This window comes from Schistocerca gregaria, chromosome X, assembly GCF_023897955.1.
Source record: "Schistocerca gregaria isolate iqSchGreg1 chromosome X, iqSchGreg1.2, whole genome shotgun sequence".
NCBI lineage: Eukaryota > Metazoa > Arthropoda > Insecta > Orthoptera > Acrididae > Schistocerca > Schistocerca gregaria.
In genome coordinates this window covers 447,786,160-447,811,336 of record NC_064931.1, presented here as the reverse complement: position 1 = coordinate 447,811,336, position 25,177 = coordinate 447,786,160, and the positions used below count along the sequence as shown (strand labels likewise).

At 42.2% G+C, this 25,177-nt stretch overlaps 1 protein-coding gene across 1 annotated transcript in view; it reads left to right on the top strand.

Annotated features, from left to right (window-relative positions):
- Positions 1-25,177, top strand: part of LOC126299155 (tachykinin-like peptides receptor 99D) — a 1,430,543-nt gene that overhangs the window by 183,993 nt on the left and 1,221,373 nt on the right. The gene's annotated exons all lie outside the window — the stretch shown is intronic.

Below are 25,177 nucleotides of genomic sequence, written 5' to 3'. Positions count from 1 at the left end.
TAGACTTTCTGTAAGCGCATCGATGGTCTTAAAATCACAAGCATCTGATAATTTTGGCAGGGTATTTACACCTAATGGAGAGCGTAAATATTCCAAAACGTCATTAAAACGAGATTTCAATAATGCTATAGCTTTGGCTGGTGATTCTACTAGAAGTTCCCTTGACCACATAACCCTCCATAATGTCTAGAGAAACTTGCCGGCCTCTGTCTTTATTTGTCACAGCTGGATTAATCGTTTCCGTTAGATCAAATTTATATGCCTTACCACCTTGTCGACCATTACTTTCACAAAAAATATATTTCAAAATCCATGGCATAGCGGAAAAACTAAGATGATTGGTTCGTAGTTATAATGTCTGAAATAAATATTTTTAAGCAGTCGAATATATTAGTGCTAAACTCGAAATCAAAACAATAAATCTAAATTTGATAAATAATTGGCATATCGTTTGTTGGTCAAATATCGTTTTTGTTAGGAGTGATATTAAAGTTCACATTCTGATTCAAGTTTCCCATACCTCTCTCAGTAGTTTCCAGCGTGTGATGGGGTGGTTACGTCTAGACAATGACGGTCGATTCTTTCATCAGGTCCATAGAGCTGATTCTTAATCTCTAAAGATCTATATGTCAATGAAACGCGAAACTTAAATAGAAATCCCTTCATTTTACTTAAACCGTTTCATGACAATCTTTTCTTTTGACAAATGGAACAAACGAAAGGAGAAGAGTGTACAATACGTTTACAACTTTTCAACTTACCTTTCACTTCCAACTACGCTGACAGCCGACACATAGTGAACGGAGTTTGCCAAACCACCAACGTGCTAATTAGTGGCTAACCGACCAGTCAGAATCTGCCAACATTGCAGAATTATTTCTTTAACGCTTTTTTGATTAATTTACTTTCTAACAGTAGATGGAAGTGTGCCTCAGTCTTTACGAATCTGCGATCACGAAGTGACTGCATCATTATCCATCGTTGCAATCATGCAACATAGTTCAATTATATGACTTTAAGACTTGCTAAAACCTGATTACATGAAATTCCTACAAAAAGAAAAAAATATGTAATGGACTACATTAACTTTCGTTTAATATGACTTGACGATTAGCTTGTAGGACTCTGAAACTGAAGGTATTTACTTGTTGGCATTACATTGTCTATTATAGTTCGAAGATATACACACTAAACAAAACGACACACTAGAAAAGAGTTATCCGAATGGGACCGAAATGCCATGTACAATTCCACAAAAATTGGATACGTTATTCCAAACAAATAGTTTTACAAATACAGTAAGTCCATATCGTGTTGGTCCGACTCTGGGCTTTCAGCAAGCAGTAATTTGGCTTGGCACTGATTGACAGAATTGTTGGAGGTCCTGCTGAAGGACATCGTCCAAATTCTGTCCAACTGGCGCATTACAACGTAAAAACCCCTAGATGGTAGGAGGACCCTGCCCATAATGCTCGAAACGTTCTCAGTTGGGAAGACATCTGGCGATCTTTCTGGCCAAGATAGGGCTTAGTAAGCCCGAAGACAAGCAGTAGGCACTCTCGCTATGTGAGGTTGGGTAATACCTTGTTGAAATGTTATTCCAGGGTGGCTTGCCATGACCGGCAATTAAACGGGGCGTAGAATATCGTTGACGCTACACTGTCCAGTATAGGTCTCATGAATGACAACCAAACGGTATGAAAAGAAATGACACCACCTATCCTAACTCCCAGATGTGGGGCAGATAGGAGGGCGACATTCAGGTTGGTATTACACCACTGTCCGTCGCGTCTTCAGAAACGTATTCGGCCTTAAATATCATTGACTGGGGTATAATTGTGTTTTGTGATGAATCGAGCTTCGAACTGAGCCCCGATGGCCAGTGAACACGTGTCTGGAAGCGTCCTAGAAATCGTTGCTGTACCAAGCTGACAATCGCCCGCCATGCGACCTGACGACCGGGAGTGAGGTCATTTCACAGCAGTATCCCTTTGGTTGTCCTCTACGGCAGCATTACAGCACTGAGGTTCTTACACGATGTATTATCCAGCGTTTTTGTGCCCTTCGTGGCAAGCCTCCCTGGGCTTACATTTTAGCAAGATAATATGCCCTCCCGCATACGGTGAGAGTTTCTACTGCTTGTCTTCGTGCTTGTCATACCCTGTACCTTGGCCAAAAAGGTCGCCTGATCTCTCCTGAGTTGCGAATACTTGGATCATTATGGGCAGGAACCTCCAACCAGTTCGGGATTTTGACGATCTAACGCGATAGTAGGACAGAATTTGGCACGGTATGCCTCAGGAAGACATCCAACAACTCTGTAAATTGATGCTCAATCGAGTCGAATCACTGCTTGCATAAAAACCAACGCGCTATTGGCTTGTTCAAATTTTGAAGCTGCCTTTTTTCAATAAATCATCCAGTTTTTCTGAAACTGTCATAGTTGGCTTGTCTGTACATGTTCATCGCATATACAGATTTCCTTCACATTCGGATAATTCCTCCGTGGTGCGTTGTATACCGGTTTATGGGCAAATAACCAGGTAATACATGGTAAGGGACAAAATTTCTCGGCGTAGAAGTGAAAGACGGTCCTCTCATACAAAGACCAACCCCTCACATGATCTTATTATTGTAGATCTCTTCGAGGTCAGAGAAGTTTCTCCAAGGGAATCGATTCAAGAAGATACACAAAAATTCGTCTATAACTCCCATGATTTATTCATTAGATTCGAAAGGTGCTAGAAACCAAAGTATCTTTAAATCAGAGAACAGATGTTGGTCAGAGGGTATAAACCTTTTCCAATAACATGATTACTCCACCTATTTATACATCTAACCATTTCGTGTTCTTATTGCCAAATAAATATTGTTCGCTGGTATTTTTTCCTGACGAAAGATTTGCAGAATAAATATCTTCAATGGTATTCTCTCATCTAGTGGTTCCAGGAGACACACGTAGTTTTGGCCATTTACGATTTAACCCTCGGAAAGGCATTGCATAGATGAAAACATCGTCCATCACATAACACAACTGCCTACTTCTTTTAGTAGATTTAAGAGATTTAGCTTTCTACGGTGAATGATTCCCGGCCTGCAGCCAGTGCTTTGATAGCTGCTTCGTTTTTTATATCAGATGGTGGTCCTATGTCTCAACTACAGTTATAATTCGGTACAGACAATCTGATACAATCGTAGTAACTCTACGAATTCCTTTCCACATTTGCTTTTGATCAGCAGCAAACTGCTAACACTTACCTTGCAAGATCCTTTCTTATAGTTAATTCTTCTCTTGAAGTGCACAGTACATTTCTTTACGATTCTCACGTAGTTTCATCTGCGTTGTATATATTAACCGGCCGTTGCCCAAAAGCATACATGGCCTTTTTCGATGATTTCACGTATGGTTGTAGTTTTGTAATGACGGTTACATGGATCATATTCAAAATACTTACGACCACGTTTAAATAACGTGTCCGATTATTAAGTGTTGAAAAAGAAGGAGGAGACTCAATATAAAGTTTCATAATTAGTGGTGTAAATGTAAAGACCTAAGTATTTTATTACAAGACACTGTTCCAGTTGGATTATTTGAAGTGAACACACTATAAAACCACTTCAGAGAGTGTTACAAGCAAGACTGCTTATCATATCTAACTAATCTATGGATTTGCGAAATATGTAAAATCACAAGAAAAACTGAAATTCATCGATATGAAACTTCCTGGAAGATTAAACCTGTGTGCCTGACCGAGACTCGAACTCGGGACCTTTGCCTTTCGCCGGCAAGTGCTCAATCAACTCAGCTACCCAAGCACGACTCACGCCCCGTCCTTACAGCTTTACTTCTGCCAGTACCTCGTCTCCTACCTTCCAACCTTTACAGAAGCTCTCCTGTGAACCTTGCAGAACCAACACTCCTGAAAGAAAGGATATTCCGGAGACGTGTCTTAGCCACAGCCTAGGAGATGTTTCCAGAATGAGATTTTCACTTAGCACCGGAGAGTGTGCTGACATGAAACTTCCTGGCAGATTAAAACTGTGTGCCGGACCGAGACTCGAACTAGGGACCCTTGTAGCACGACTCACGCCCCGTCCTCACATCTTTCCTTCTGCCAGTACTTCCTCTCCTACCTTCCAACCTTGCCGCGAAAGGCCAAGGTCTCGACTTCGAGTCTCGGTCCGGCACACAATTTTAATCTGCCAGGAAGTTTCATATCAGCGCACGCTCCGCTCCAGAGTGAAAATCTCATTCTGGATTCATCGATATATCCAACATCTCTTTTCCTTGCATATTAATTTTTCGTTCCTGTTGTAGAACGAATAGATCTCACTCCTGTTTCCAATATGATGAGTATCTTCTTCAGTGGATCAACTGTGCAAATAATTCGGAGTTATTGTGAAACAGCAAGTTTCATAATTTCCCTACATTCATTTCGCTTTCATGTGTAACACATCATGCTACCTGAGATAGATATTTACACGTAAATCTGTATCGTATAACAGTAAACATCAATCGGTTGCCGAAACGCAATTCGGCCATTATGCGTTATTTGTCACGCTGTTCGGATTTACGTTTTGTAAGATTGGGCATTGTATTTGCCTTCGACAATGTAATACATATAAACGCAAAGTACGTCAAGAGGTTCTTGTTGAAGAAAGACGTTCTTGTTCCATGATGTATTCGCTCGTCAGCTACATATTAGGAGAGCGAAATTGTTAGTAACTCTAGCAGCGAGGACTCAGTTCTATTGTCATGTCTGCAGAGGGTCATCCACTCGCTGTTCCTGTTAGAGGGCAACCAGAGCTGGATATAAAAATTCGATCAGTGCTCGGAGAGCCGGGCGCGGTGGTCTAGCGGTTCTAGGGGCTCAGTCCGGAACCGCGCGACTTCCACGGTCGCAGGTTCGAATCCAGCCTCAGACATGGATGTGGGTGATGTCCTTAGGTTAGTTAGGTGTAAGTAGTTCTACGTTCTAGGGGACTGATGACCACAATGGCTCAGAGACAATTGAATTTCGAAGTTCTCTGAGAATTTAATTTCAAATTCAAACGCAGTGAATACTACTTAAATTATAATACACTCCTGGAAATTGAAATAAGAACACCGTGAATTCATTGTCCCAGGAAGGGGAAACTTTATTGACACATTCCTGGGGTCAGATACATCACATGATCACACTCACAGAACCACGGGCACATAGACACAGGCAACACAGCATGCACAATGTCGGCACTAGTACAGTGTATATCCACCTTTCGCAGCAATGCAGGCTGCTATTCTCCCATGGAGACGATCGTAGAGATGCTGGATGTAGTCCTGTGGAACGGCTTGCCATGCCATTTCCACCTGGCGCCTCAGTTGGACCAGCGTTCGTGCTGGACGTGCAGACCGCGTGAGACGACGCTTCATCCTGTCCCAAACATGCTCAATGGGGGACAGATCCGGAGATCTTGCTGGCCAGGGTAGTTGACTTACACATTCTAGAGCACGTTGGGTGGCACGGGATACATGCGGACGTGCATTGTTATGTTGGAACAGCAAGTTCCCTTGCCGGTCTAGGAATGGTAGAACGATGGGTTCGATGACGGTTTGGATGTACCGTGCACTATTCAGTGTCCCCTCGACGATCACCAGAGGTGTACTGCCAGTGTAGGAGATCGCTCCCCACACCATGATGCCGGGTGTTGGCCCTGTGTGCCTCGGTCGTATGCAGTCCTGATTGTGGCGCTCACCTGCACGGCACCAAACACGCATACGACCATCATTGGCACCAAGGCAGAAGCGACTCTCATTGCTGAAGACGACACGTCTCCATTCGTCCCTCCATTCACGCCTGTCGCGACACCACTGGAGGGGGGCTGCACGATGTTGGGGCGTGAGCGGAAGACGGCCTAAGGGTGTGCGGGACCGTAGCCCAGCTTCATGGAGACGGTTGCGAATGGTCCTCGCCGATACCCCAGGAGCAACAGTGTCCCTAATTTGCTGGGAAGTGGCGGTGCGGTCCCCTACGGCACTGCGTAGGATCCTACGGTCTTGGCGTGCATCCGTGCGTCGCTGCGGTCCGGTCCCAGGTCGACGGGCACGTGCACCTTCCGCCGACCACTGGCGACAACATCGATGTACTGTGGAGACCTTACGCCCCACGTGTTGAGCAATTCGGCGGTACGTCCACCTTGCCTCCCGCATGCCCACTATACGCCCTCGCTCAAAGTCCGTCAACTGCACATGCGGTTCACGTCCACGCTGTCGCGGCATGCTACCAGTGTTAAAGACTGCGATGGAGCTCCGTATGCCACGGCAAACTGGCTGACACTGACGGCGGCGGTGCACAAATGCTGCGCAGCTAGCGCCATTCGACGGCCAACACCGCGGTTCCTGGTGTGTCCGCTGTGCTGTGCGTGTGATCATTGCTTGTACAGCCCTCTCGCAGTGTCCAGAGCAAGTATGGTGGGTCTGACACACCGGTGTCAATGTGTTCTTTTTTCCATTTCCAGGAGTGTAGTTTCCCTGAATTGGTACAGATCAACGCCAGATTGGTTCGACCTGAAAGACGAACGCCGTCTCCTCCCCACCTCTTTTTTATAACTCTTCTGATACTATGTTTAAAACTGTAGCTGGTGTTTATAGAAGAGCTAATTCTGGCTCTCAGTGTTTTTTTTTTTTTTGTCTGTTACCGTGATTCATTGTCACGGAAGTCATTACAGGTAACTGAAGAGTGCCTCTTTTTCCTTATCTTAATAAGATTTCTTAGATTGGCGTATTACACTTTATGGAGCGGCAGAAAAGTGTAACTGCACGCGACAAGTCGAACCACTAATGAAAAATTCTACGATTTTATGGGTCCACTGTATTTTTGCCGTAAAATCACGGTGAATAAAACTTCATATCTAAATATTATGTATACAAGTTAGAGACATGTTTTAACAATGCGTAGATAATAGAAACGCCGTCGAGTAGTTTCTGCAGAACTGTAATCAATTACAGAATATTTTCTTCTTTTGTGTGAGACTTGCATCTCACGCACATATGCAGATTCTTCTGCCAGCTGTGAGGCAGGTCACCCGTTGAGCGATAGGGCTAAATCGGTCGACGGTAAATCCGGGACCGTGTTGGTGCTACTTCGCCTCAGAGCTGAAAGAGAACTTAGTGCAGACTTCACAAGGAACGGAGAATGCTCTTTGCATTCAGGAACGGAGCTTATTTGCAGCAGTCTGGCAAGCACACCAATTTCTTAGCGCGGAAAGAGAGACACGCGTTGTTGCAACGGAAACGTTTCGTCACGGTTGTAGATCGGACGACTGCCCTATTTCCAAACACATACATACAACGGTGCTTTGCAACTTCAGAGTTTGTTAGCGTTGGCATTTCATAGAAATTTATTCGATCTCGTGCAATATTTGGAGTTTAACAGTTGCAGAAGTTCTGATAATCAGCAGAGTAGAGTGAGGTAATATGTTGTGTTAGGCTTCTCTCTCTCTCTCTCTCTCTCTCTCTCTCTCTCTCTCTCTCATTGTGTAAGGCCTCGTTTTACGATACAGTAGGTCCTTAATCTCCGTCACAATAACAGAAGGATTCAATGTAAGAGAGAAAAGATGAATCGTGAATGTATGAAATTTGAGCCATTGATAATTATTTATTTATATGAATTTTATTATTTAAAGGCAACTAAAGTACGGCATTGCTCTTATAGTTTCTGCACATGTTATTCGTCTATTATATTTTACTTACCTACTTCCAGTGAGGTAAAAGCTGCTGAGTTTTCCGTTCAAAAATGTAAATGACATACTAAAGTCCAAGAAAAAGTGCTGTATGAGCGCGTTATATTTTTGATAACAGTTCATATTCAGTCATTCACTCAACCATAACAACAGACAAACTATTATTAAACACCGAAGGATGCTTCTGCTACTGATTATGATAAATATTCTCTGGCGCATGAGATGTGCTATGTAAAGATAGTGCATTCTTGTCATAAAACGAGTGTGATTAAGATCATTATGTTGAATGCCGAAGCTGTTTTTTCATTCCGCGCTTGATGAGAAAAATTGAAGAGATAATCCGCCTTATGGTAGACACTGTTCACCTGTGTCACTTTTCCCGTTATGCTATTTTCAGTGAGATTTTTAGTTTTTTTTTTTTGAAGATTGTTATGATATGTTAATATTTGAATTTAGATACACATAAAAGAGTGATATTTTGACCTTTTTATATAGAGATAATGACACGTATCACTTAAACTGATACCCAAAATACTGAATGTTTCTGCTGTAGCGAAAATAAGGCGTACAAGAAATTGTATGGCAGCTGTAGACCTACCGGCATATAAACAACTTATTAACATCATACAAGGTATGAGAGAACCTGCACAAATATTTCGTCCCCAAATCAGTATTGTAGATCTGAATTTTTGCTCTAACAAAAACATGTAATATTTCGATTATAAGTAAGGTGATAATTGTGATTTACTACATTTGTAAACGAATACTACATCTCACGCCTATTTATCAGACGATTACATGTACAGAAATAAATTTAAACAGAGGTTCAAATGTTTCCGTATTATAATAATTCCACTCATAAACACATAATAATTGCTGAAATGGCAAAAGTAGAACAAACAAACACTGCCTTGCATATGGTGTGATACTTCTACAAAACAATGAGTGTCTTAAAAGAATTCAAAGATTCATATTGCCAGAAAACCAATAGCACAAAAGGAGAGCGCGCACATACAGATAATATACTTACACAAGTGCTATTCCTTTAAAATCAATTAATTTGTCATATCTTATACTTTCCCCTAAGGAAGAAATAAAACAATCAAAATATTAAATTGGGAGGCACAAGAATTCGGTAGGCTTATCTCCTGGACTGTAAAATACTAGCCAATCAGTCTTCAGCTGACTTAAACCTCCATCCTAGAGGTTTAGACTGAATTTCAGACAATACACAACAGTACAAAAGTTCTGCCACATTCGTCTTATCGTTGACAACAGAGAACGGGTCTCCATTTAAATTTATAGCTGCCATCTCGTCAGAATTTAAAATACAGAAAAGTATGAGGTAAAGAGGTGCCTATGCCCCTTGTACTACATAAAGAATGATCCTCTCACTAAGGGAAGACGTCTTGTGTAGTAAGGGAAACGTCTTCCCCTTTTTTTTGTCCTTAAGGAGAAAAGGAAGGATAATTCTATGATTCCACTGTCTACAGCTTCTTCTACTTCAACATCAGCCGCTCTTCTTTCCATTGATGTATGACATTCTATTCCAAGGACGAAATAGGTCGAAAGGCAAACGTTACACTGTTCAAAACAGGATAACACTACATATCACCAGCTTGTGGGTTCCCTTCTAATTTTATCTGCCAGTACACCCATAGAATATCATTTATTTGGCTCAGAGCACTATTCGACTTAACTTTTGAGGTCATCAGTCACCTACAACTTAGAACTAATTAAACCTAACTAACCTAAGGACATCACACACATCCATGCCCTAGGCAGGATTCGAACCTGCGACAGTAGGTATCGCCCGGTTCCAGACTGTAGTGACTAGAACCGCACGGCCACTCCGGCAGGCATCATTTATTTACAATAGTGTTCTAGCAAGAGAGGAGCTCAGGAATGGAGCTCGAACTGAACTTCTCTTCGGTGCAATAACACTCTCATGGCGGACCGTATCAAATATTCTCACATATGATGTTGTCGCTGATCCCTACATGTGCAGTTGTACTCATGTCACGAGGGAGCAGATGCTCAATGAGATTGGAGCTGACTAATTGTGTCCCTCTCTCATGTTGCACGCGCAAAATATAATGCTGTCTACACGGGGTCGTACGAGAAATACTACAGTGAAGGACGCCATTCTCTATATAAAACATATCTGAATTTATACTAAAAATGACGTGTAGAGGAAGGAACGTCAAAAAAAGAAAAATTTTGACTACGTTCCTTAAGTCACATGTTTCGCAGTGTCTAAGAACAGTGAGCCTTCAAGTTGTATCAGAGTGTTTTCAACGGGTGAATATTGTATCTCATATTTGTGGCTTACTTTGGGAAGCCTGCTGTATAGCCCTCTCCAACAGCGTAAGGTTAACAACAATGGAAAGACCCAGGCTGAGGACGCCTGATGAGCTGTCTGGATTCTCGTATCCACACAAGACGATGGTTTACTACCCGCTCTATGGTCTTCATTACGCAACTGGTAAAGACATTTCGTTGACAGCTATTTGGCCACATCCGATCTTTCCCTTGCTTCTGGAACAGAGTTAAAATACGAGTAGATTCCTTAAATGAGGCAAGCCATTGTTTGATCTTCCACGTCAGATGAATATTTCCATGTCGAGTTCCTTAATATTTACAGTGAAACAGGCTTGATGTAATGGACGGCGGCTCGAAGCGTGCAGCACACCACAGACGCAATCTGGTGCTATCAATATAATTCTGTGGCAGACACTCTCCTGTTCTTGCATGGGTTCCGTGGTAGTAGTCAAAGACAAGCTGAGAGCTGTGGATCACCTTCATCCCTTCATGCTTGATGTCTTTTCCGACTGTTATATCATCTTTCAGCAGTATAACTGCCCGTGTCTCGGAGCCGTAAAAGTGCTACAGTGGTTTGAGGAGCATTATAGTGTACTCATTTCGATGTTTCCGCCACCAAATTAAACTGATGTAAATCCCATGGGACCCACCTGGGTCGCCAACGAGACCCATCACCGCACACGCAGATCAGTAGCCCGTTACTTACACGAATTACAAGACCTGTGCGTTGACATCTAATGTTTGCTACATACCTTCATAAACTTACCAACAAACTGTTGGATCCCTGGCACGAAGTATCAGTGATGTATCACATTCCAAATGTGGACAAACAAGCTATGAAGGAGGTAGTCATTATGATTTTTCTCATCAGTGTAGATACCTCTAATTCCATAGGCTTTTCTCGAAGTGTCAGCTGACGTGTCAGAAGAATAAAATTTGAAGAGATTAGTGATTTTAGCTCGGTTTCTTTAGTCTAGCGACTTTTCTTATAATTTGTGTTTTAGACTTGAAATTAGCATTTTCAATGTTCGAGAACGTTTGGTTTCTTTTCCCTCATCTATGCGTGTGGAAGACGTTTTCGGTTAATTGCTGGCTTGCGTACTGGAAGCTTATTTGATGGGCACAACTGATTTTAAAGCAAGATCTTTGGCGGTAAGTGCAAGCCCACGTATTTCTACCATCTGCGACGGGTTTTGTTAGTGTAGGGGAATTCTTCGTCTGTGCTACATTATTAGTCACTGTAACAAATACAGGCGGCTCCGTCATGTAAACTACTCCCTATTATACTCTGTGAAGGAGCGAGCTAAGAAACTTAATTATGTACGAAGCTACTGAACACACAAGCTGAGTAATGCTGAACAAAGACTACAGTTATCCATCGGTTCCAAATAACATATACACACATAAAAAGAAGTTTTACTTCACCTAGGTTCCGAGAGTTACGGAATCTATTGGAATATAGATCAACATAAACCTCATTTCAGCCCTTTTTATTGCTCATGAATACCACACATTGCATATCGTACCATCATACAGCGAGACCTTCAGAGGTCGTGGTCCAGATTGCTGGAAACACCGGTACCTCTAATAACCAGTAGCACGTCCTCTTGCTTTGATGCATGACTATTCTTCGTGGCATACTATCCACAAGTTCATGAAGGCACTGTTGATCCAGATTGTCCCACTCCTCAACGGCAATTTGGCGTAGGTCCCTCAGAGTGGTTGGTGGGTCACGTCGTCCATAAACAGACTTTTTCAATCCATCCCAGGAATGTTCGATAGGTTCCATGTCTAGAGAACATGCTGGCTACTCTAGTCGAGCGATGTCATTATCCTGAAGGAAGTAATTCACAAGATGTGAAGGATGGAGGCGCGAATAGTAGCCCATGAAAACGAATGCCTCGCCAATGTGCTGACGATAAGGTTGCACTATCGATAGGAGAATGGCATTCACGTATAATACAGTCGTTGCGGCGCGTTCCATGACTACCAACGGCCCCATATAGTGCCAACCTAAAACAGTAGGGAACCTTCATTTTGCTGCACTCGCTGGACAGTGTGATTAAGGCGTTGAGCCTAACTGGGTTGCATCCAAACACGTCTCCGACGATTGTCTGGTTGAAAACTTCTGCGACACTCATCGGTGAAGAGAACGTGAAGCAAATTCTGAACGGTGCATTCGGCATGTTGTTGTGCCCATCTGTATCGCGGTGCATGGTGTCGAGATTGCAAAGATGGATCTCATCATGGACGTCGGGAGTGAAGTTGCGCATAATGGAGCCTATTGCGCACAGTTTGAGTCGTAACACGACGTTCTGTGGCTTCAGGAAAAGCATTATTCAACATGGTGGCCTTGCTGTCAGGGTTCCTCTGAGCCATAATTTGTAGGTAGCGGTTATCCACTGCAGCACCAGCTCTTGGGTGGCCTGAGCGAGGCATGTCGTCGACAGTTCCTGTCTCTGTATCTCCTCCTTGTCCGAACAACATCGCCTTGGTTCACTCAACACGCCTGGGCACTTCCCTTGTTAAGAGCACTTCCTGTCACAAAGTAAGAATATGGACGCGATCGAACCTGCAGACAGCACGAGCCCTGTACATCCTACCTGGTGGATTGAGTGGAACTGACCGACTGTCGGACCCCTCCACCTAATAGCCGCTGCTTAAGCATGGTTGTTTAGATCTTTGGGTGGGTTTCGTGACATCTCTGAAGAGTCGAAGGGACTGTTTCTGTGATACAGTATACACAATCAACGACTATCTTCAAGAATTCTCGGAACCGAGGTGATGGAAAAGATTTTTTCTGTGTCTATCTTCACAGTTACTGCATCTTATATAACGACGGGCCACCACCATGTATGTAAAATATAAAACTAATTACCCATGCACGCACCCTACCAGACCACGTGCTGGCCGGTGTGGACGAGCAGTTCTAGGCGCTACAGTTTGGAACCGCGCGACCACTACGGTCGCAGGTTCGAATCCTGGCTCCGGCATGAATGTGTGTGATGACCTTAGGTTAGCTAGGTTTAATTAGTTCTAAGTTCTAGGGGACTGATGACCTCAATTGTCAAGTCCCATAGTGCTCAGAGACATTTTTTGAATCAGACCACTCGTCGTCTAAAATTCCAGCCCACTGTTGTGCCAAATAGAGAGCAGCACACCCTCAGATTCACACAACAAATGAGTCACATTCACAGGTACAGCACTAGAGAAATTGATACAATACTGGAACTTCTAACTGCAGATATATACCGCACAATAACACGATAATCATTTTTGGTTTTGTATATGTTCAGATTTGTGAGATTATTTTACTGAATTTTCTTGTATTTATACAATCTCGAACATCTGGAAGTCGCGATATCAATATTTCCAGTGCAGTTTATACTAAACGGTGGTGACAAAGACGGTATTCCAGATTCACGTGGCACTAGCTACATGTGTCACAAGTTGTGTGAGCTTTGCTATGGTGAGCTCAAACTCACGGCATTTGTATTTGGTACATACTATCTAACTATGACTAAGATAAATAGTGTTGGAACATACTTCAGTAAAACTGGTATGTTAGAGGAGAGAAGTAACTCTGCTGTTTCCTCATGCTGGCCGTTAGTCCGTTTGATCATGTTTCCTACCACAATAATATTTTTTTCCCCCATTAGTTTTTCAGTTCTTGAATATCCATTCTCATTACATCTCTAAATAATAGAAAGCCCTGAAGAATCTTGTGCTGTTTCGAAGCTCTAAATTGTGGATACCCTCCATGAAAATTAAGTTATTCTAATTTGGTGACAAGCCAAGCTGAAGAGCAGACGTTCATTACAAGACGTTTTACTGATCTAACGGTTAGTGCCACACGACGTAAGACGTCTTATAAATAAACCACCGAATCCTATCCACACGATTCATGATGGAGTTTCAATACTAGAAACTCTCTCAGTCAAGAAATGTGTTACAATTCACTAAGATCTGAAATACTCTTGTTCTTGAAAGTCTACCTTCCCGCAGCTGTAGCCCAACAGCGTGCCGGAAGATTTCGATCGCGTCAAGCGAATTTGCTCACCAAGTCATGAGTTCACTATCTTGCCCCTCAGATCACTATATCACAGTTCTGGCTTCGTGACATGAACAGTTCTCCTACTGGTAACTGCTATCTTCACCAGGAAAGGTATGATACATGAAGGCATGTAAGTGTTCTGTAGAAGCGTCAAGTAGTCCACAGCAGTTATAGCACCTTACGTTATTACCATAGGTAACACAGAAGCCTAGGTGGATATCCTCCATTGTATAATACAACATACACCGGCCAGCGTCCGCTGCGTGTAACATTTTTCGAGCAGCCATTCACCTGGATGACGGCATATCCTGATACTACCATCGATTTGATGTAACGTGAAACGTGATTCATCCGAGTAGACGACCCGTTTCCATAGTTTCAGACTCCAATACAAATGATCCAGAGCCCCACTGCAATAGTAATGACTGTGTCGTTGGGTCAACATGGGAGCATGTCTACTACGGAATATCATGTACAACAATATTATACTCCTACATTCTCGTGGCTGCACCAGCATTGTACTCTGTCATCCGATCTGCCACAGATCGCCTATTCTTGCTTACAGAGCGGGCAATTCCCTCACCTCAAAGTTCCGCGATGAGGTTGTGGCGTCCAACATTTTGTCACCCATTCCTTGTATCACCATCCTTCAACCACTTGCCATAGATGTTCACCACAGTAGCGCGTGAACAGCTGGTCAGCTTATCTTCACTGGTATCCAAAATTAAAGCAACAAATGTAAATTTGGCAAGGTTGCGTTTATTTTGACACAAAACAGTATAACCATGTGATAGGAAACTAAAAACAACGTAAAGAATGTATAACGTAAACAACTGCAACATGAATAATGGAAGAAAAAAATTTTCTTCGTTTCCTCCAACTGAAAGGATTTGCTCATAGCTGGTTAATGTGCTCAGTGTGGCATTTGACCAATTCTGGCAGCAGTATAGTCCTGACAACGATAGGACATGATGTGAATGATTTCATCAATGTCATGTTGAGGCAATAACACCCATTCTTCCCGTAGAGCTGCTCCCGGTTCTTGAAGAGTGGTTGGTGGACACTGACTAGATGCAACCCGTCTCCCAAGTGCACCCCAGATGTGTTCTAAGAGATTGAAATCGGGAGAGCGAGCAGGTCACGCCGTGCGTGCAATATCTTCCCTTTCCAGGAAAAAGTCAACCACCCGTGCACTATAAGAGAGCGCGTTATTGTCGATTAATACGCAGTCTGCGCCCACAGCACCTCCCTGTAACCGCACATGAGGCCCCTAGATCTCGACACCATACCTGACAGCAGTTAAACCTTGCCGCTTCAACGGTACAGTTTCATGACGATGTGTTCAAGTGATCGACATAATTCCTGCTCACATCATTAGTGATCATCCCCGATATCGGGGATATCTTTGGTTCCCAAAATCGTGTTCCACGTTCCCTCCAGATGAGAATCCATCGAGAATCACTCTCCAGCCAAATCGGGACTCATCTGTGAATAGAACATTGGCTCACTGTTCTACCGTACAGGTGGCATGTGAACGATTGAAGTCTGGGCGTTCTTTTCTGGGCAGATGCGTCAAAGGTATGCAGAATGAGATTTTCACTCTGCAGCGGATTGTGCGCTGATATGAAACTTCCTGGCAGATTAAAACTGTGTGCCGAACCGAGACTCGAACTCGGGACCTTTGGTTCGCAGAAGAGCTTCTGTGAATTTAATTAGGAGACGAGGTACTGGCGGAAGTAAAGCTGTGAGGCCGGGGCGCGAGTCGTGCTTGGGTAACTCAGTTGGTAGAGCACTTGCCCGCGAAAGGCAAAGGTCCCGAGTTCGAGTCTCGGTCCGGCACACAGTTTTAATCTGCCAGGAAGTTTCATATCAGCGCACACTCCGCTGCAGAGTGAAAATCTCATTCTGGAAATATCCATCAGGCTGTGACTAAGCCATGTCTCCGCAATATCTTTTCTTCCATGAGTGCTAGTGCTGCAAGGTTCGCAGGAGAGCTTCTGTGAAGTTTGGAAAGTAGGAGACGAGGTACTGGCGGAAGTAAAGCAGTGAGGACGGGGCGTGAGTCGTGCTTGGGTAGCTCAAATGGTAGAGCACTTGCCGGCTAAGGCAAAGGTTCCGAGTTCAAGTTTCGGTTCGGCACACAGTTTTAATCTGCGAGGAAGTGTCACGTCATAGGTACACATACAGCAGATATCCAACAATAAAAGACGCTCTGCCGACGCTTTCTGTAAACCGTTTACCTCAATACAACACTTGCAGTGGGTGCAGAAGGTCAGATGCTAGCTGCCGTGCACTACTAAGGTGGTACCGTCATGCCCCTACAGCAAAATAATGGTCATTACTTTCTGATGTCATACGTGATCGGCCCAGCTCTTGTCTTCGGGTTACAGTTTCGGTCTCCATAAATTGTTGCCACATCCGAGAAAGACTGCGATTTATAGTCAGAACTCTGATAAAATGTAAAAGGCCTGCTAAAGTGACTGCTTACATTACACTTTTCCGCCCTGTCCTGGAGAACAGTCCTGCATTGTGGGATCCGCATCAGATACGATCGATGGAGGACATCGAAGAAGTTCAAAGAACGTCAGTTAATTACGTATTATCCTGAAATAATGGAGAGAACGCCACGGATATGATAAGGGTATTCGGTGTAAGTCATTAAAACAAAGGCATTTTTCGCTAGTGCAATAACTTCTCACAGAATTTCAATCACTAACCTTCTCCTCAGAGTGTGAAAATATTCTATTGGCACCCACCTACAAAGGCAGAAATGATCATCATAATAAAATAGGAGAAATCAGAGCTCGCATGGAAAGACTGAAGTGTTCGTTTTCCCTGCGCGCTGTTCTAATTGGTTTAATGAACCCTCTGTCAAACCGTTAACTGTGAACTGTAGAGTAATCATGTACATATAGAAGTAGAATACGCAGTCGGTAATAGGGGTACCAAAAGCTTAACTTTGAATACAAACCACGAAGCAGCTTGGCAGTATTCACACAAATATCAGTGCCAGACGAGAAAGTAGCAATATGCAGTGTAAAAACCCAAAACCAAAGGCGTATCCCGCATGAACCTCGGACCTTCGGAAATTCAATCTGGCAATCATCTACTCAGCGATTAAGGCACTGTTAGTGCTTGTTTATCTAATTATTATGTTGTCTGAATATGTTAACTGGATCATATTCAGCTGTCCAGCTAAATATTTATGCATTGATTTAGGCTCATTGTGCAAGCTTTCATATATATCAACTAAAGGGAAATATTTTAGGCGAATCAGTGGTGGTTTTGTAATTTATCGTGTATTTAATCATAATCCACTGGCGACTCCCAGGTTTAGCTACGAACGACGTCATTCTGTCGCTTCAAATGCGTACACTGGATGAAGAGTAAACTTTATAGTTAGTTTGCTATGCAGTGCACACCCTTTAGAAAATAGGCTACAAGTTATCTCAAAGGCTGTTCGTTGCTCGTGTTGCGTCTGAGTAGATAACACCTTTTTTGAAACCTGAAAATTTATTCCGAGATTTCGGAAGTGTTGTAAGACTGATAAAGAAACTGACAGCCCATATCGTCGCACTCCTATTGAGGCCACTCTTTGTTTACACCTTTGGGTCCCTACAAGTGGAACACCCTCATTTAAATATACGATAATGAGCAAGGGTTACTTTGGAATAGCGTAAGACGACAGAACTGTTAGCTGTACAAGAGTAAGGTGACGTATAGCGAACTATAATGCGTGGTGATCCGCTGCCAAATGCTGATGACAAATTAATCATAAACACTATGGTTTACATACAGTGGAAATATTCACTAAAGATCTGTGTCTATAGTGTTTATTGCGTTCTGTGCTCGAGAGGCATGTACCTCTTGTTTCAGATGAAACAATACAGCGGCGACTTCATCATTAAATAGTTACTACAATTGTCAAATATTTTAGCCTCTGGAATACCAAGCTGGTACATGATTTCGACTATGCGCTTTATTGATAGTCATCAAAATGCTTATTAGTTGTATACACGGAAGAACTCTGGAGATACTAGAAGGTATCAGATAGATTATATAATGATAAGACATAGATTTAGGAAACAGGTTTTAAATTGAAAGACATTTCCAGGGGCAGATGTGGACTCTGACCACAATCTACTGGTTATGACCTGTAGATTAAAACTGAAGAAACTGCAAATGGTGGGAATTTAAGGAGATGGGAGCTGGATAAATTGAAAGAACCAGCGGTTGTACAGAGTTTCAGGGAGACCATAAGGGAACAATTGACAGGAATGAGGGAAAGAAATACAGTAGAAGAAGAATGGGTAGCTTTGAGGGATGAAGTAGTGAAGGCAGCAGAGGATCAAGTAGGTAAAAAGACGAGTAGAAATCCTTGGGTAGCAGAAGAAATATTGAATTTAATTGATGAAAGGAGAAAATATAAAAATGCAGTAAATGAATCAGGCAAAAAGGAATACGAACGTCTCAAAAATGAGATCGACAGGAAGTGCAAAATGGCTAAGCAGGCATGCCTAGAGGACCAATATAAGAATGTAGAGGCTTATCTCACTAGGGGTAAGATAGATACTGCCTACAGGAAAATTAAAGAGACCTTTGGAGATAAGAGAAACACTTGTATGAACATCAAGAGCTCAGATGGAAACCTAGTTCTAAACAAAGAAGGGAAAGCAGAAAGGTGGAAGGAGTATACAGAGGGTCTTTACAAGGGCGATGTACTTGAGGACAATATTATGGAAATGGAAGAGGATGTAGATGAAGATGAAATGGGAGATACGATACTGCGTGAAGAGTTTGACAGAGCACTGAAAGTCTTGAGTCGAAACAAGGCCCCGGGAGTAGGCAAAATTCCATTAGAACTACGGACGGCCTTGGGAGAGCCAGTCCTGACAAAACTCTACTATCTGGTGAGCAAGATGTATGAAACAGGCGAAATACCCTCAGACTTCAAGAAGAATATACTAATTCCAATCCCAAATAAAGCAGGTGTTGACAGATGTGATAATTACCGAACAATCAGTTTAATAAGCCACAGCTGCAAAATACTAACACGAATTCTTTACAGACGAATGGAAAAACTAGTAGAAGCCGACCTCGGGGATGATCAGTTTGGCTTCCGTAGAAGTACTGTAACACGTGAGGCAATACTGACCTTACGACTTATCTGAGAAGAAAGATTAAGGAAAGGCAAACCTACGTTTCTAGCATTTGTAGACTTAGAGAAAGCTTTTGACAATGTTGACTGGAATACTCTCTTTCAAATTCTAAAGGTAGCAGGGGTAAAATTCAGGGAGCGAAAGGCTATTTACAATTTTTACAGAAACCAGATGGCAGTTATAAGAGTCGAGGGACATGAAAGGGAACAGTGGTTGGGAAGGGAGTAAGACAGGGTTGTAGCCTGTCCCCGATGTTATTTAATCTGTATATTGAGCAAGCAGTAAAGGAAACAAAAGAAAAATTCGGAGTAGGTATTAAAATCCATGGAGAAGAAATAAAAACTTTTAGGTTCGCCGATGAGATTGCAATTCTATCAGAGACAGGAAAGGACTTGGAAGAGTAGTTGAATGGAATGGACAGTGTCTTGAAAGGAGGATTATAAGATGAACATCAACAAAAGCAAAACGAGGATAATTGAATGTAGTCGAATTAAGTCAGCTGATGCTGAGGGAATTAGATTAGGAAATGAGACACTTGAAGTAGTAAATGAGTTATGCTATTTGGGGAGCAAAATAACTGATGATGGTCGAAGTAGAGAGGATATAAAATGTAGACTGGCAATGGCAAGGAAATCGTTTCTGTAGAAGAGAAATTTCATAACATCGAGTATAGATTTAAGGGTCAGGAAGTCATATCTGAAAGTATTTGTATGGAGTGTAGTCATGTATGGAAGTGAAACATGGACGATAAATAGTTTGGATAAGAAGAGAATAGAAGCTTTCGAAATGTGGTGCCTATCATCTTACCTTTCAATAATACAGATCTTCCACTGCTTCATGTACAGAGACCGCTGCCCTCTACAATATAACATTCTTCAGTGAAACTACTGGTTTCTCTCTGAAAAGTGGAATTGTTGTGCACGGTAAGTAACTTTTTTGTAGTATACTTCTTCTTTTCCACTGTAAAATGTAAAATTTGTATCTGCAACTAAAGCTGAGACATTATGTAACAGAGCTACAATAAACATTACGCAAATATACAGGCGTTCAAGAAATCTTAAGAATTCTTTCACTTCACTCTTAATAATTTGTTCAACTTACAGTTATATTTTTATATGCTAAGGTGCCTCTGACAGATAAATATTTGGTTTTAAAGTAATTTTTTCCTCTAATTCCTTACGAAATAGCCAAAAGTATATCTAACGGTAAATATAAAATAAGTAAAATCCAGTGGTCACATTTATGTTGGTATGGTAATCGGTGCGCTCTCTGCCGCAAGGCATATTTACACTGAGCCTATCATTTGGCTTATAATGATTTTGTTTTGTTCTTTTTACACTTTCTCTGCCATTATTTGAACACCACGTGATTATAATGAAAGTGCTGCTACACACAGAGGTCCAATGTGGGCTGTAATTATCGTATGGCAGCAAAACTTTGTAGATATTTTAATGCAGTAGTGCGAAACCTATTTACGTTGGAAAAAAATTAGTTCAGATTTTGGCCATTAGATGGAAATTTGGCGCTGTGAATGAAAGAAGGAAGCATAAAAACGTTTCCATATGTAACGGATTTCGAACGGGAATTGGCAGAAAAGAACAAGTGAGTGAAAAACGCTAAATGTTGATTTTATTACTAACTACCACTAACATAATTTGTTTAGTATCAGCACCGGAGACGTCGACGAGGTACTGAATCAGTAAAACTGCGTGATCAATAGTTCCTTGCTGCAGTTCCGGAGGAATAGCGGCAATTTGTTCCTGTATATAGGCCGTCAGGTCGGATAAGGACCGAATATGACCCTGGTAAATGCGTCCTCTTAGGTATCCCCAGAGCCAAATGTTATACAGATTCAGATCAAGTGCCGGCCGGAGTGGCCGCCCGGTTCTATGTGCTAGAGTCTGGAACCGAGTGACCGCCACGGTCGCAGGTTCGAATCCTGCCTCGGGCATGAATTGTATGTGATGTCCTTAGGTTAGTTATTTTTAATTAGTTCTAAGTTCTAGGCGACTGGTGACCTCACAAGTTAAGTCACATAGTGCTTTTTTTCTTTCTTTTTTAAATTTTATGGGACTTAACTGCTAAGGTCATCAGTCCCTAAGCTTACAAACTACTTAACCTAAACTATCCTAAGGACAAACACACACACCCATGCCCGAGGGAGGACTCGAACCTCCGCCTGGATCAGCCGCACAGTCCATGACTGCAGCGCCTTAGACCGCTCGGCTAGTCCTGCGCGGCACACATAGTGCTCAGAGCCATTTCAGATCAAGTTAACTTCCTGGACGTGCATCTAGAAAACCTCTTGAGATAACACGTTTGTGGAATGTTGCATTAAGCAGATCCTTCACTGAGAGAGTGGCTCAAATGGCTCTGAGCACTATGCGACTTAACTTCTGAGGTCATTAGTCGCCTAGAACTTAGAACTAATTAAACCTAACTAACCTAAGGACATCACACACATCCATGCCCGAGGCAGGATTCGAACCTGCGACCGTAGCAGTCGCACGGTTCCGGACTGCGCGCCTAGAACCGCGAGACCACCGCGGCCGGCACTGAGAGAGTGACATGAGGTTATACCCCATCCTGTGTGAAAACAGTGGTGTCCACGCTGCCGCGCTCTTAGAAACTAAGAATGACATGCAGTACAATCAGATCGCGATAATGCGCAGGCGTCAATGTTGAACTCAAAGACACCTTGTGTATATTCTCTTCAAGGAGAGATGACCGAGAGTGCAGGTGCCCCTGAATTCGCAGCGCACAGTGATATAAAGCGAGTGCAATAGCTCTTCGTGCACAACACGAGGTTTAACAGTACCCCATATTCGTCAGTTCTGTGTATTCACTGCACTCTGCAGTGTCGAATGTGCGTACTCACTCCATAGAATATTGCCCTGACACATTTCATCAACTTCAGTCCGTGTCAGAAAGCGAGGATCAAATTCAGAACGTTGCTGTGGGTCATAAGATTTCTGTTGCTGTACCGTCTGAATCTTGTACAGGTACCAGTGCAAAATGGACCGCTAAACTTTCCGTACTGATGATCACTGGATGGACTATTCTCATGACACTACAGGAGCACTAGCGCTACCCGGGGCATGTGCTGCATGGTTAGTTACAGCAAAAGCAACCTCGTCATTAACTTCAACTAGAATACGACGCCTTCATCTTCTAGGTGCAATTCTACGCTCACCCGTGTTTTCAGATACCGTTATCACGTTCTTTAAACTATTTAATGACATCGGGCATCTCCTCACTCCTTTCAGTCAGCGATACTCTCTCAACGCAGCACTTTAATTCCTTCAGTTCACATAAAATTGTTTCATTCACAGCGCATGGACACTCTTCATTACTGCCATAGTGTTCACTCACGTTATGACTTTTCAAATGACAGAGTAGCTGTCATACCGTGATACAGACAGTGCACAGCCCCAAATTTACACGTGGTGGCCATAACTGAATCTAATTTTTATACAGCATAAATCGATTCCGCATTAATGCATATCCGCCAAGTTTCGCTGCCGTACGGTAATTACAGCCAGCACTGGAACTCCGTGACCAGCTGCACTTTAATTATAACCACCCGTTATGTCTTGTCCACAGAAGTATTACCAATGTTTGTACGCATGGGACTGAAAATATTACGTTTAGTTTCCCGGAATTAGCAGTAAGGCATTATTTCAAATACCTTGAAGATAGGTAATCTTTAAGGGAAGGAAAAAAGATTAACTGAGCGACATACAGCAAGTGCTACAAAAACAATTTTTCCCAGATATCGAAGTTCTCAGTGAAGCTAAAATTTGTCTGTTCCACACTGTTGTATTTCACGGTACCACTATCCTAGTGTAAATTTGGCACTTTTCCTCTTCACTGATATGTTTCCTACAAAAAAGGAAACACCATCAACATTTTTGTGGAGCCTATTGCCGGTAAAATCCGATTTCTGTAACAAAGTCTGGTGGCCACAGAAGGTCTTCAAATGGATAGTTACACAGTACGAACATCCTTGCTGAGTCTAACAGAAAAGAGCTGAAAAGGTGAATGGTATGATAACATCTATATGTCCAACGTATCCTAATGCTCTGAAGATATTTTCACTCAGCTGTAGATGTCAGTAACCCGGTAACTCGGGTTGTCAGTCAATACTACACAGGGTGTTTCAGCAAAGCGGTTACAAACTTTCGAGAGAAGTAGAGTACACCTAGACGATGGAAAATCACACATACGTTCACGGTCAGAAACGCTTTCCTGTTGCGTTGGTAATGACATACAACCCAAGAAAGGAAGGACATATAACAACATGAGAAAAAATGTTTTTATGATTAGTACAGCAGAACCCAAGAATTAGGAACAAAAGCGGACAACGATCGTCATCAAAGTAATTATCAAACTTACGGCCCCAGACGGTGAAGCATTCCTCACATCTGCAGCACATGGACGTCTCTGGGCCGCAGACGTGAGGCCTGCATTAGGGTCCGAGGGTGTAATTTCGAATACCTTCTTTGAAGACGATCGTCGTCTGCCGATGTTCTTATTTCTTGATTCATGCTGTACTAGGCATAATACACACATTTTCCCACCCTGTTCGTGTCGTTCCTTTCCTGTGTTTTGTGTCGTCACTTCTGCACCAGTAAAGCGTTCCCGACAATGCATTTCTATGCGATTTTCCATCGCCTAGGTGTACTCTACTGAAAGTTTGTAACCGCTGTGCTGAATCACCCTGTACAAAGCACCGATAATGTTGAAGAAAGGGTATGTTATGAATACTAGATTACCTACAGGAAAATGTAATTAATGCTTTTTCGTGTTCAGAAAACGTAGTAATTAATATTTAATAAAGTATGGAAATACATGAATTATGCTTACATGAGCATGAATTGCTACTCTACTTTTCACACCATGATTTTACACGGAAACCTGTAAGAAAACCCTTTTTACATACTGTTTTCAGCTAATTCCGGAAACTTATTAGAAGATTCTAAGATAATTTAGTTTGATAGCATATTCGGCTTGTCACTGCAGACCAATTTTCACTGGAAGGCAAGTTCACGAAATCACTGTTATTACATAACTGAACAGTTATTGTTTTTTCGATAGCATTCGAAACGGCGGTGCAAAAATATTTATTTTAGGTACACAAGCTCTGATATTTGTTTAATCAATCCTGTCAGATGTGGCCATTGGTCTCGTTTTACAGGCCGTTTAATTCAGTATTGAAGTCCTGTGACGGCACGACTTCCCATTCTTGATTCCTTTTCACTGAATAGTAGATCTTTGTACCACAATATACCCAAAAACCAGGTCCTAAATTCCGCTATTTATTATCTCCTCTAAGAAATGCATGTAATTTTATTTTTCTAGAGGTAACCTGAAATTAATAATGAACATCTCAATCAAATATAGAGAAATTTAATGTATTAAGGCATACGTTTCCTCGTTTTCGCTTGTCTGTGTACTGTGTTCCTAAACCTGAAACCATAATGCATTTTATTATTTTTCTCTGCTTACTATTAGGCTGCTCTTCAAGTTTACGTGACGCTCATCAAAAATTATTTTATCAGTGCAGCAAATGAATAAATAATCTAAAAGCAACAGTTATATACCATACAATGCGACAGTATAACACAGTGCAATTGTATGTGGAAGTTCAGAACTTTGTTGGTACAGAGTACATGATTTACAATAAATTATAAAGTACGCTTCATCACTTTGCAGTGCAGTTGACGGCGTACACCTATTCGCAGCATCAACTTTCCATTAGTCTAAGTATAAAGCAAAATTTGAAAAACTGAAAGTGCTTTCACATTTCACCACTTTATTACCAAATGAAATGAATTAGGTAATTTGATATCTGAGACAACGGTTACGAGGAAAACGTTGGCTTGCCTTTCCGTGCTTAGTGCTAGTAATTTTTGTCTCC